The sequence below is a fragment of the Cupressus sempervirens genome, chromosome 10, assembly GCF_028749045.1.
Source record: "Cupressus sempervirens isolate cs-2001-9-10 chromosome 10, ASM2874904v1, whole genome shotgun sequence".
Taxonomy (NCBI): domain Eukaryota; kingdom Viridiplantae; phylum Streptophyta; class Pinopsida; order Cupressales; family Cupressaceae; genus Cupressus; species Cupressus sempervirens.
The window spans coordinates 534,193,987-534,208,660 of NC_143127.1; positions in this window are offsets into that span (position 1 = coordinate 534,193,987).

The following is a 14,674-nucleotide window of genomic DNA, read 5'->3' on the forward strand; positions in this document are numbered from 1 at the left end:
CTCTTCGGATCAGTTTAGACCGATCAACCTATGTAATTCTTTCTATAAAATTATTCTCAAAGTTCTCACCTCCAAACTTGTTCAGGTGATCCCGTTGATTATTGCGGAACAATAGAATGGTTTCATCCCTGGTAGACAAATCCTTAACTCTATCATCTTTGCTCATGAGAATATTTATTCCTTGTCTTGTTCTAACAATCTGGGTTTCATTATGAAAGTGGACATTGCTAAGTCCTATGATAGAGTGGATTGGTCTTTCCTCTGTAATATTTTGCTTGCTTTTGGCTTTGACCATAAGGTTGTGGGTTTGATCCGTCAATTGGTTTCTACCATCTCTATTGTGGTCTTGGTTAATGGTAGCTCCTCTCTTTTCTTTTTTCCTTCTCGAGGGCTGAGACAAGGTGATCCTTTATCCCCCATCCTTTTTGTTATTATGGCTGATTGCTTGGGGAGATTTATTAGGGACTTGGTCCAAAGAGGTTTGATTAAGGGCTTACAACCATCTTCCCATCCTTTAATTTGTTCTCATGGACAATTTGTTGATGATACCATCTTCATGGGTAAGGCTGAAGTGAAGGAAGCCAGGATTTTAAAGCAAGCTATTAACTTATATTCTATCGCATCCGAACAATGGGTTAACTAGAGTAAAAGTGTTGTGTTCTTCATTAACACCCCTATCCACAGATAATTTAAAATTGCTAAAATCCTAGGATGTTCTATAGGATCTCTCCCATCCTCTTACTTGGGGCTCCCCCTAGGCTTGAAGGTCCCTAATGCTTTCCGGGAAGATCTTATTAAAAAATTCAGCAAATATTTGGTGGGATGGAAAGGAATTCTTTTAAGCCAGGCTTGTAAGTTAACTCTTCTCAAAGCCTATCTCCAAAACATTCCTACTTATGCTCTAAGTCTTTTCAGAATTCCTTTTAAATTTGCTGAGTCAATTGATAAAATTCAAAAAAATTTCCTATGGATTGGCTCTGAGGAAAAAAGGAGAATATCTTTAATTGCTTGGGATCAAGTATGTAAACCCCACAATGAAGGGGGATTGGGAATTCGGAAAATCAAAAGTATGAATAAAGCCCTTTTAGCCAAATAAGGGTGGAGAGTTTACCATGACAACAAAGAGTGGAGTACCATTTGGAAACATAAGTATCTCTTCAATGCTAATTCCCTTCCTAATTATCTCGACTCTTCTGATGATATTCACTCTTCCTCCATATGGGGATTTGTTCAAGGGACCAAGAAAACTTTAGAAAAAGGTTGCTCCTGGAAAGTTGGTAATGGGCTAAAAGTGAAATTTTGGGAGGATACCTAGCTTATGGACCATCCCTTGATCGAAGATTTTCATGACAAGGCCTTAATTGATCAATGCAAGCAAAGATTTGGTCTTCTTGTTAGTCATTACTAGCAAAATGACTCATGGGTGAATTCAACTAATGTTGATCAAGGTTTCAATAATATCCAATTATCCCTAAATGTTGTCTCTCTTCACCCTTATCTTGAGGATGAGATTATCTGGCATGTTGATCCTAGTGGGCAATTTAAAGTCTCTTCTATCTTTGCTAAGGACAAGAGTAATCAACCTCTATGGTCACAAGCTTGGATTAAGGGTCTCATACCTTAAATTTTCTTTTGGACTCTTCTCCAAAACAAAATTCTGACCCTTGACAACTTGCAAAAAAGAGGTGTAAATTTGGTTAATAGGTGTTCTTTATGCAGAAAGGGACTTGAAGATAAAGATCATATGTTTTTGAGGTGCTCTTTGTAATCACCTAAAAATGGTCATCTAGACTATTAGCCCCCTTTTCAACATTTTGGCTGAATTAATTTAATCACTTACCTAAGCCAAATTGCTAATAATCAATTTATTTGATTATAACCTATAGTTTGACTATGCTATCTTAAGTTCATTATTTGATTAAAAGAACATGTCCCCTTTTAATTAAATAAAACACCCCATTCTTCTAACCCACTTAAAGTGCACACATAAAGTCCTTTTTCTATTTTACAATTAAAAGAAAAGGCTTGTGAGACTTTTGTCTTATGTGACAAGTCAACTTATATTCTATTGGTTGACTTGTGTGTGCACATGGATCACTCCTATTTTTGAATTCCACCGTTGGTCATCCACCATCTTCATCTTGATCTCTACCGTCCATACGACTTTAAAAGGGAGAAAGCTTTCCCCCTCAAAGGATCCATCCATCATTTGAATATTGTTATGTTGTAGGTTTTCTAATAGGTTTCTTTGGAGCTTTGTGGAAAACTTCTCTTTCTTGTCTACATTCTCTCATCCATGGCATTCTAGCTTAGCTTGGCTTTCATTTTTACATGTAGCTTAAATCATAGAGTCTAATAGTTGGATTGTAACACTCTCATCCATGCTTAAAATAGCTTCACTTTTCATATTCATTCTAGTTTAATCTTTAGTTGCATTGCATTCTTGAGAAACTCCTTGGGACATTTGCATTATTGCATCTTGTCTTTGGAACCTCCCATTGCATGGTTTACTAGCAAGAAGCTTATCTCTAAGGCTCGGCTGAGAGCCTTCAAACTTGAAACAATACCTTCTTGCACTCCGTGGATAGGGAGCTCTAAGCTGGCATCCAAGCATTCCAACTCATGGAATCGTTTGGATAGAATGGTTTAGAGCGTGACACATTTCGAGTGTACATTTTTGGCACCCACCGTGGGGCATGAATCAAGTTTCTAGCTCCATTTGCTTTCATTTCTTATCTTTGGTTTTTTATAGCAGCATATTAGATCTAATCAAGTGCTTTTGTATAATTATCACTTTTGTTTTAAGGCCAACCCATAAGTAGATTGGTTTGAAGGCCAAAAATCTAGTTGGTTTAAAGATTTGATCATATCTTTTAAAACGCTTAGAGTTTGGTTCTGAATTTTTTTTGCAAGTTGGGTATGTGTTCAAAATGTCTGAGTCCGATTTTTAGATCATTTTGACGTGATTTGCGGGAGTTATGATTTTATTTTATTTTTTCATAAAAAGCCATTTCTGATCGCAAATCAGCACATTTTTCAGAAAAAATTACATTTTCAAAAATATTTTTCAATTCTAAGAGGGGTACTCTCTTTGTGTTTTGACTTTTGAGGTCATATTAGGGATCAAAAACTCGATTTGATAAATTTGGCCTGTTTTGACAAAATCGGTCTCTAGGGAGCAAATGAAGAGATTTTTTTGAATTTCTTGCATTTTTAGAAAGCTCTCTGATTTTTAGTAGGGGTCTCTTCTTTTCATTTTTTTTTTTGGATCCGAAATAATAGAAAAAAAGTATAATCTTGTTGACTAGATCAAAAGCAAAGAGTAAAAATGAGAGCATTTGTGATTAGTTTGCCCTTTCTTTGCATACACTTGATTGGAAGATAACTTGGATATTTGAGGCAACTAACCACTTTTTATTTTAGTTTTTTATGTTATTTCACACTAACTTGTGGTGCTAACAAGTTTTGATTGCAGGTTGCCATCCTTGTGAAAAAAATTGAAACACTGCATAAAAAGAATGCGTGTCAAAGCTTCAAATGCACAACGAATACTAACGATTGTTTGCAGGGTTTCCCAATGCATAAAAACCCAATTTTTCTTGTTCTTTACTTTTACATGTGTGGCATATACTATTTGTTTATTTTTAGGCACATTAAAACTTACAATTGGGATCTTTTGGTGATAGGAGAGTATGCTCTTCACCCTTGTGGTGAATCAGAAATCTTGACTTACCATTTGGTTTCAAGAGTAAGAGGCAACTAAATCTTCCTAGTGTGTTTGAGAAAAAATGATTGGAATAGGAGAGTATTCTCTTCACCCTTGTAGTGAATCAGAAATCTTGACTTCCGAAAGTTTATCCACTCTTTGTGTAGTTAGAATCCTTTAGAGGGCCTACTCTCGGACAACCTGAGAGGAACGACCCAAGTGGGGACAAGCCAATTACCTAGCTCTTTCAACCCACTATAAACTCAAGGCTACCAAGGACACAAAACTTTGGTAAACGTAGTGTTTTTCTTCACCTAGTGTGATCGCTTATGGGATTTTGACCATAGGGAGATCACTAGGCAAGAATGCTTAAGGTACTCTTGTGGTCGCGAGATCAGTTACTCATCGCAAGGTGAGGTGTCCCGTAATTGGTAGCAAGAGGAACACTATGAATGGAAACCCTATCTAAACACTCTAAGTTAGTAACTACCCTTTTTAGCCACTCAACTTCTTGATACAAGGATCGATCCTAGTGGACTACCCGGATCACCCCAAGATTTTACACTCACCATCTATGTTCCCTTGGTTATGCTTATGGCATTTCTATGACAAAGCCAATATCTCTTGTGGGAAACCACTTGGTGTGAGGCAAAGGAGCATCAAGCGTGGGCAAGTTGTTGAGTAATGAACCATGACTTTTAGGTAGATATTGCTTGATGTGTTCTCGAATGTGCTAGACCTGTGAAAATCTTTGGAACATATAGATGACGATAGTTCTAGGGATTTCTTTTGAGACCTCACATATGCTTGTATCATGCAAGGTTGCTTTGTCCCTTGCTTGATTGTTTGAAGAATACTCCATGTGTCGCTATCTTGCTTGGAAACAAATTTCTTTTGAACATCAAATTTGCTATGCTATCAATTATTGTCAAACTTTGTCAACCAAGTCAAAATGTCAAGTGCAAATATTTTCTTGTGTTACTTACTAAGGGGGGTTTCATCATTTGGCTATGATTTGTTATGTCTCTAGTGCTTAAACATGCTTAAAGTGGCTCTTTGGTCTTAGTGCTCTTGGTCTTTTTGTCTTCATGGTCTATGCATGCTTGCTAGTTATCCTTTTGCTAAAATGGTTACCTTGATTTCTTGACTACACTCTTGGGTTGGGAAAGTTGTTCACTTGTCACCCTGCTTGCTCTATCTATTTGGCTATTTGGGCATCTTGCCTAGCTATTGACTTGAGTCATTCATGTCGTAAGTTTCTTGGACATATTGTTTGACAAGTCACTTTAATCTCTCTCTACTATCTTGGCAAGTGAACACTCTACCTCCTATAGTTTCAACATCAAGTTATCTTGTAGGCTCTTTTATGCTTGGCTTTGCATCTAAACCTATGGGATCTAAACCTTGTGCTACCAAAATTCAACCAAATCTGGATGATCATGATATCCTCCATGTCACTAAAGAGTTTCAAGATATATATGCACAATACAAAGAACTAGAAGAGACAAATGATCTTTCTTACCTTCATCTCTCTAAGCGCATGACAGAAATGAAGTCTAAACTTGAGAAAAGGTTAGAGGAGAAGATTGCATCATTACATGAATCTTTCTTAAGGTCTTTACATGCATGTGAGTCACCTTCTTTGAGGTCATCCTCTTCTTCTAGGTCTACATGCTCTACTTCAAGACGTCAAATGTCTTCATCTTCTAGATCTAAAGACCTCTTTAGAGAACAAGCAAGTGATACCTCCTTTGAGCCTATGCTAAAATTTGATGATGGACCTATCTTTGACCAAGATAATGATGAATACATGGATACATACCATTCACTTGAGAAACAAAAAAATGACTCTAGAAATACTTCTAATAGAACTTTTTCTCCCTTGGAAGATTCTTATGATGACACTTTGTAAAAACTTCTTGGCAATAAGATCATCATGTTACCTAAGTCTAGCTCATATGGAAACCCATTCTTGGATATCTATTGTGCTTATCATCAACATAATGAGCATAGTACTTCAGATTGCATTGAGCTAAAACATAAAATCCAAGATCTTATTGATAATGGAATTATTGATACCTCTAATGATTCATGCGATGAGGATACTTTTCTTGAGAAAGATTACATTAATGAACCTATGTCTAGTAGAAGCTCTATTACATCTTCCACTTCTTCCAACACTTGTGCATCTCCCAACACTTCAAATCTTTCCAACATGCCTCCATCAAATAAAGAACATAATGCTTTCCACATTGACTATGTGTATCCTCAAGGGCTATCTCTAAAAGAAACTCAAGCTAACCTTCACTTGGTTGTAAACCTTTTCCATGCTACTAATCCTAAACATCCTCAACCTTCATGCACTACTATGCCTAATCCAAACACTACTCCATTCACTCTTCATTCTCCCTTGTCCTTGGAAGTGGCTCCATGTCAAGAGAACTCTCAAAAAGAAAAAGCTATAAATGTCAAGAAAGATCAAGATCAAGCACCCTTTCATCTCTTTCAAGATTTTTCCCCTCCATATCCTATAACTTGTCCACCTCCTAAGTATGATGAAGATAGCACTTCCATGATCTCCCTTGAGCTTACTGAAAAATATGAGAAAAGTTCTCTTCATATGCTATCCAAAGCTACTTGTCAAGATCAAAGCATCGCCTCATGTTCTACTTCTCTATATCCACTTCAAAATTGTGCTCAAGCTTCAAGTGCTACTATTAAAAATGTTGTTCCTATCAAAGTTACTCATGAGTCTATTGATGGCTTTGACCATGTTGCTCATTCTAAAGATGTTGATATCCCTTCCCACTATCCCTTTTCATCTTCTAAATCTATCCTTGGTCCTTATCCATCTAAGCTGAAGCATTCAAACCTTCCATCCATTTTGGGGCCTTATGTTCCTCCATCTCCTAGATTCACTCCTAGCTCATTCCCTAGCTCTCCCATCATACCTCAAGATCAACAAAGACACTCATCCTTGATGACTTTTCACCCATCTATACATCTAAAACAGTCATATCATCCTTATTCATCCACAAATCCCAATTCCTTTGGAAGTGAGAATAAACATAAGAATCCATTGAAAAATGAAGATCACTATGTCCCATCTAATCGACATGTGAATGCTAAGAAGGAAAATGCACAAAAGAGACTACAAAGGTCCACTATTAAGAGAGCTAAATCAAAGAAAATGTGGGTTCCTAAATCCATCATTGAAGAAATGCACTCTCGAGCACCCAAAGAACGAAGAAAATCTAAAGCTATGTGGATTCCCAAGTCTCTTTTAAAAGACTTGAATATTGAAAATACTTCAAAGTTGACATTCAAGCTTCCAAAGGCTTCCATTCCATCTTCTTCTAAAAATATTTCTATAAATATTCCAAAGCCTTCCACTCCACTTTTTTCCAAATCTCTTCTACCACCTCATAGATCTAAACCTCAAGCTACTTCATCCATGATTCCTCCATCATTCCAATACCCTTCAAGGTGTGTGTCAATGTTGATCTTGTCCAATATTTCAACTACCCTCATGAAATCCTCTAAAGCTTACACTAACTTTCTATACATGAACTATTATCCTCCATATACTCTTCCTACTACCATTTCTCTTTCATCACCATATCAACATCTTTGAGCATACCTTTCTATGGTCTTGGCTTATCATGACTTATCTTTTCTATAGGAGCATTATCTACATTCAAACAGCTTCAGCTCTTTCTAAAAAAAAATTTAAAAAAAAAAAAATTTGAAAATGTGCCTTGGTTAAAACCACTTCTTGTGGCACCTTGGTAGCAAAAGTAAAGAGAAATAAATCCATCCTATGGTGAAAACTACTTCTTGTGACACCTTGGATAAGTACCATGATGAAAACCTGGCAAACAGGCGTCATGCATAGTTCTTCCACCATCCATCTATCCCCTCTTCTCTCTTTGATTTTGACAATGTTGAGCTATCTTTGCATATTGGCTATCTTATACATGAGATTCTCTATTTGTGGTTTCTCATTCCCTCATAGCCTCCATCTTGAGCTTTATTTTTATTGCTCTATCCCATCGCTATCCTATCTAGTTGACCCCTTGGTCTTGATCATAATAAATGAAAATGGTTCTCATAGGTCTCTTGACATGGCTACTCTTTTGGACTACACGCTTTCATGCTATCTTACTCATTAGCTTCCATCGCTTATCTTATATGCTATCGCACGTGTTGGCTTCACTGCTTATCCTACACGCTATCTTTCTCATTACTTCCATTGCTTATCCAAAACATGCTTCATATGACTATTTCACCTCTTTCCCTAGCTTGGGTACTCTTGAGGAGTCAGTCCTTGAGGATCATTTTTACTTGCTTCATACTTTTTTCTTATCCATCTTTGCTTATCCACTGGCTTGTTTCTCCATCATGTCCTATACCTTGCTAGACATTGGGAGAAAATGATGTGATCTTGCTTGAGAACTAGTGATCTCTAAATTATTCTAAAAATTCAAAAAATCATATATGATGCTGAAAAATCCTAAAATCAGAAAATGTCCTGAAAAAATGATCATCTTAGTGAAAACCTAGCAATAGGTGCTTTGTTGTATCACCAAAAGAATAAAAAAAATTGAAAAAAGTCCTAAATAAATCTGTCAAGTGGTGAAAACTTGGAAACATGCACTACTTGAAACCCTTGCATCTATGTCTATTAGTCTCAATCACCTACTTTGCTACACATTTCCTAGCTTGGAATTGTTTCGTGTCCTCATCTTGGGGGCATAACTACTTAGCCTTTTTGAGGTATTCTTGTGCATTTGGGTTTCTTTGACAACTCACAAAATAGTGTTTCTCAACACTTCCCCCACCTTGACATCAAGTGTTTTTCAACACTTTTCAGATAGTTTACCTACGGTCTCCAATGTCGCAATATTTCTCACTATCAAAATCAAGTCTTGAATAAATGGCCAAGTGACTTACACACACGCACTTTAACACTTAAACAACTAAGCTATGCTGATCTTTATCTACTTTGTGCGCTGTCTATGACAATTTATTTACTATATGTTCCATCCCTAATAGTCTTTCAAGGATGTCATTGACTAGAAGGCTGGGGGCATGGGGCATGTTTTGTTGATTTCTGCTTGTGGGTATACTTTGTTTGTCTATAATGTTGTAAGCATTTGTGCTTGTCCTATTCAACACTTTGACTTATAAATGTATCATCCTTGACTGTTTCGCAAGACCACACTTGGGGTTTATCCTAGCGCTTATGCCTTGATACAGGTGTAATCTTGCTAAATTAAACTTAGGGAATCTAATCGCGTAGTTATCTTGACTTACATGTCTCTGATTCTTAGATTGGATTTCCACATACCTATTTGATATCGATCATATTCATATCCTCATAGTTATACTAGTGATGGTTGTATGATCTCATGATGTCCCTAATAAATGCTCAATGATGAAATTAAGAGTCTAAATGTTATGCACTTCTTGTTGGTAAACCACTTTTCATATTAGCTTGCATTTTAGGTTCATTTTCTAGCTTAGTCTTGCATTCTTGCATATGGGGAGAGCTCTCTCTTCATCTTTTCATAGACATATCGGCTAACTCCTTTCATATATTTCTTTACTTTCTTCTTGTTCATGTCCTTTACCTTCTTAATCTTTCACTTCATCTCTTTTCTATCTTATCAATCACATTATATAAAGTTTTGACCTCTTAAATAATTTCAACATCCTAGATTCATTTTCGGGATCAAAATCCAAATTCGAGTTCATCTTGATGGTCAAAATTGTCTTTTAAAATTCTACTTTCTTCTGAGCAGTTAGCTAACCGTTTGAGGTCTAATCTTTGAATCATCGCTAGGGCATCTTCATTTCTTCATGACTTCATCATTTCTATGCTTCATATCTACTTCTATTCACCTTTTCACATCTAAATCCTCTTTCTACTCAATTTGACCTAATTTTTATGATTTATCTTTTGCGGTCAACTTTGGTCAAACTGGGGCATTTTATCAATTTCTTATTGTCATTCTTGGGTTCTAATCATTTATCTATCATATCAGACATTGCTATATCTCGATTTTCTCATGTCTAGCTACTTTTTGCTTCCTCTTATCTCATTTCGATTTCGATTTCGATCCCGAGGGGGAAAAAATACTTTATTGCTAATTGTTACAGCTATTTATTTCTTAGGAGCATTTGTTTGACCTTATCACTTACTCTCGACCTATTCGCTTTGTTAGGTGTTAGAATTCTTTTCAGATCCTAACATCATCTTCCTAGTGTTTAGTACTACTGCTATCAGGCTGTGCATTCAGGACTTGATATCTATTTCTGCATTTCATTCTTTGAAATCAGATATCTATATCTATCACTGCCTACTTGGCTTTCTATTTTCTTTGACTTAATGTGTTCCCAGATCGATCACGCATTAGTCAAAGAGGGGCAAATGTAATCACCTAAAAATGGTCATCTAGACTATTAGCCCCATTTTCAACATTTTGGCTAAATTAATTTAATCACTTACCTAAGCCAAATTGCTAATAATCAATTTATTTGATTATAACCTATAGTTTGACTATGCTATCCTAAGTTCATTATTTGATTAAAAGAACATGTCCTCTTTTAATTAAATAAAACACCCCATTCTTCTAACCCACTTAAAGTGCACACATAAAGTCCTTTTTCTATTTTACAATTAAAAGAAAAGGCTTGTGAGACTTTTGTCTTATGTGACAAGTCAACTTATATTCTATTGGTTGACTTTTGTGTGCACATGGATCACTCCTATTTTTGAATTCCACCATTGATCATCCACCATCTTCATCTTGATCTCTATCATCCGTACGACTTTAAAAGGGAGAAAGCTTTCCCCCTCAAAAGACCCATCCATCATTTGAATATTGTTATGCAGTAGGTTTTCTAATAGGTTTCTTTGGAGCTTTGTGGAGAACTTCTCTTTCTTGTCTACATTCTCTCATCCATGGCATTCTAGCTTAGCTTAGCTTTCATTTTTACATGTAGCTTAAATCATATAGTCTAATAGTTGGATTGTAACACTCTCATCCATGCTTAGAATAGCTACACTTTTCATATTCATTCTAGTTTAATCTTTAGTTGCATTGCATTCTTGAGGAACTACTTGGGACATTTGCATTCTTGCATCTTGTCTTTGGAACCTCCCATTGCATGGTTTACTAGTGAGAAGAGTATTCCTAAGGCTCAGTTGAGAGCCCTTAAACTTGAAATACACTCTCTTGCACTCCATGGATAGGGAGCTCTAAGTCGGCATCCAAGCATTCCAAACTCATGGAATCGTTTGGATAGAAGGGTTTAGAGTGGGACACTTTCGAGTGTACACTCTTATACCCAGGAAGTCTAGACTGAGATTTTGAATTTTTGGGGTATGACATGGGTCTATCAAAACAATATGGATCTTTCTTTCAAGAGTTGGAGATGCCCCTCAAAGGATCTTGATGCTCAATTTCTTTGGAAACTAACCCTCCCCCACCTTTGGTGGTGCATATGGAAAGAAAGAAATAACAGGATATTCAGAAATAAAGATCTTCTAGGATGGGTGCTTGGTCAGAATATCATTAGAGCCTTCAAGGAGAATTTTAAATCCCAGAGGGAGCCTGCTTAAACCTTCCAACTTGATTACCCTTTAAGATCTCAAGGATCTAAGTTGAAAATTGATAATCCTAGATCGATCATAAAATGGCTTGTTCCTCCTAATGGATGGATCAAAGGGAACTTTGATGGAGCTGCTAAGGGTAACCCAGGAAGAGCAAGATGTGGAGGTGTTCTTAGAGATCATATGGGAAATGTTATTGATGCTATTGCTATCCCTATTGGTCACTCGAATAGCCATATTGTTGAAGCTACTGCTGCCCTTTATACCACTATTTTAGTTGTTGAATTGGGGTATTCCAAATTATGGTTGGAAGGTGATTCTCTAAATATTATTAATATCCTTAATAATAAAAATTCTATCTCATGGTCTATAAAGGCTACAGTTATGAAAATCAAAACCTTATTTCAAAATTTTGAAAAAGTGGTCATTTCCTATACTTATAGAGAAGCCAATGAGGTCGTTGATTGGATAGCAAATCATGCAGTTCAAACGAGGCAAAAGATGAGGTGGCTCGATGAATTAAACAAGCATGTGGATCTTAAAGCGATTATTAATTATGGTATTATTCATTCCAAAGTGGGAAAGATTTGCTTAGATTAGAAATTTAATGATTTGCGGGAGTGGCTTTACGACTGTAATATTACCATCCCCAAGGAGGTGCATTCATGTGAAGGTTATGTGTTCTCTACATGTATCATCAAAAAGGCGACCTCGACATCGTGTCATTAAAAACTGGTCTCACTTCAACCTCTCTGCTATCGGTATCTGGGTGTCTCTGGTTTTTTGTTTGCTCTGTAATATGGGGGGTGAACCGAGGAAGCAGGAGCCCAAAAAATGTGATGATTGGAAGGCTAGGTAGGACGTTTGGAAGATTCTCCAAAAAAGGAAGGTGGTCAACTACCTGGAGCAGTTGCATGGATTCAAACCCCATGTCACCACTGCCTTCTTCAAAAATTGGGTGGACGACAAAGTTACTTTACACAGAGTCTCTATAAAGCTTACTAAGGAATTCATTGTTGAGGTCTCTAGTCTCCCCATGAAAGGTATCAAATTCTCGAAGCAGACTAGTATTTCCAATGCGACATACAAAAAATTCTCGAAGACGGATGAAGAGGAGATGCAATTGGAAAAGAATGGAGACTTCTTTAATGTGCAACAGATTAAAGGTATTTGGTGTGATGTGCTTGGTTGTATTCGTGAGTATTTTATTCTTGATGGAAGGAATAAAAGGGTGCACAAATTCCACTTTGTCTTTCTTAACCATTTCAGGTTCAAGGACAGAATTTCCTTCCCTTTCTATTTGCAGTTTTCTTTGCTCCAAAGTTTGAATGGCCATAGAAAGAAACAGTCTCGACCCATCTTACATGAAGGCCTAATTTTTCTCATTGAGGATTTTTGTAAAAATAAATCCATTGCTTCGTCTCCTTCCACTGGCAAACATAAGAATCTTAAACCCTTAAAAGGTAAAACTGATGAGAATGTTAAAGAGAAAGTTAAGGCTAAACTGAAACCCTCTAGCTCTCAAAGACAAATTGTGGAAGAGGATACGGAGGTGGAGAGTACTGAAGGCTTAGATAAGGATGTCCCTGAGGAAGAGGAAGGGACAGATGCTGGGGAGTTTAGCTCTAACCTGGAAGGTTATCTGGATACGAAAGAAAAAAATGAGGAAGGCAGAGAGGAAGATACTACTGAGGATAACTTGGAACAGAGAAAATCTGATAATGAGGGTACTCATACTGTGTCTGGGGGAGGTGATAAAGAGAAAGAAAATTTAATCGATGATCCAGCCATTTTGAGTGAGGAGGAAAACATGGTGATAGCTTCCACTCCTATAAAGGAGACTGAGGGACAAGATAAGGAGGTCCCGAGTCAACATGTCCCTATGGAGTCTGGTGAGGAGGAGTCATTGGATGGGGAGGTACAAATTGATAAAGTTGGCCCCTTGCCACACACCACTACTGATGATGCGGGTGACTCCTCGGAGAGGGAAACCAAACTTTCCTTCCTACACTCTGCCAAACAAAAAGCTAACTCTTTCCTTCAAGTCAACTCCTGGATTTATAATGAAATAATGGGGCTGAAGAAGAAAGTGGAAACCTTGCAACATAACTAGGAGGCTGATCAGGCTATTATTCAACACATGGAGGTGCAAATGGGAGAAATCCCAAAAAACTTAAAGATTACGAGCAGAATTTTAGAATTCTTATCAAGGAAAGTGGAACAAAAATGGAGTAGGTAACTTCAAGCATCTGTGCTACTGTGGTGACATTGGGCAAAAGAGCAAATGAAGGAACTATATCTTTCGAGGGCCCTAGCAAGAGGACAAGACAGAGTTCGAGGAAGAAAGCTTTGATTGTTGCTGCTTCTTCGGCTGTTAACTCCATCTAAGACACGGCTAAGATTGGTAAAGAGGCAGTTAAGATGATTACGGAACTACAATAGTTTCCTGGGTCTTCTTTTCTGGTTGGGTTCCTATTCAGATCCTATTTTCTAGTTCTTAAATCTGGTTCCTATGTTTGATCCTATTTTCTGGCTTTTGTTTTTAAACTGTACTGATGGTTCCAGGTCCTTGTAAAACCTGGGTACTTTATTTGGACTTTGTTAGTGGTTTCAGGTCCCTATAAAACCTGATTTTGGTACTGCTTCTAGTAGGTATAAGGACTCTTTCCTGATGGATGGCTTGTTTTTTCCTTTTTTGAGGATGTGATAGGGTTTCGGGGTCCCTTGAAAACTTGTTTTTACCGTAATCTAAAACTTGGCACTTGTATGCTTGAACTATTCGATAAGTGTTGAGCTCATCTAGTATAGAAAATACTCAATGACCACACACTTACTTGACTCCTATAGAGCTTGGTACACACATTATTATGTACATGACTTAGCCTATATAGAGTAGTTTAGTTGCAATGATGACCGTTTGACTCTGCCTAGTAAATGACTAAGTATTTAACACCAATAGACAACAATAGTTTAGAGATACCAACATCTTTAAACTAAAAATTGACATAATCACTTCACCATGTAGGGCAGATAATAGAAGTCTTTTTTGAAAAGTTTGTAAGGCCATATTGGTCATTATGAACCAAAATATATATATATAAAACAAAAAAACATGGCATCTAAGGTTTAGCATTTCCTCCCAACCACTTTGATAGAGGCATAGTGGTTCATTCTTCCTTGAGGAACTCAAACAACTCCTTATAGAAATTAGCAATCTTGTTCTTAGTTCTATTAATTCTCTCCATTTTGCAAAGGGTGACGAAACACGCATGCATGACTTTAATGGTGAACTTGTTGGAGTACTTGATGCGCCTATTAAACCCATCCACCTCTTTCTTCAGCGCCTAAAC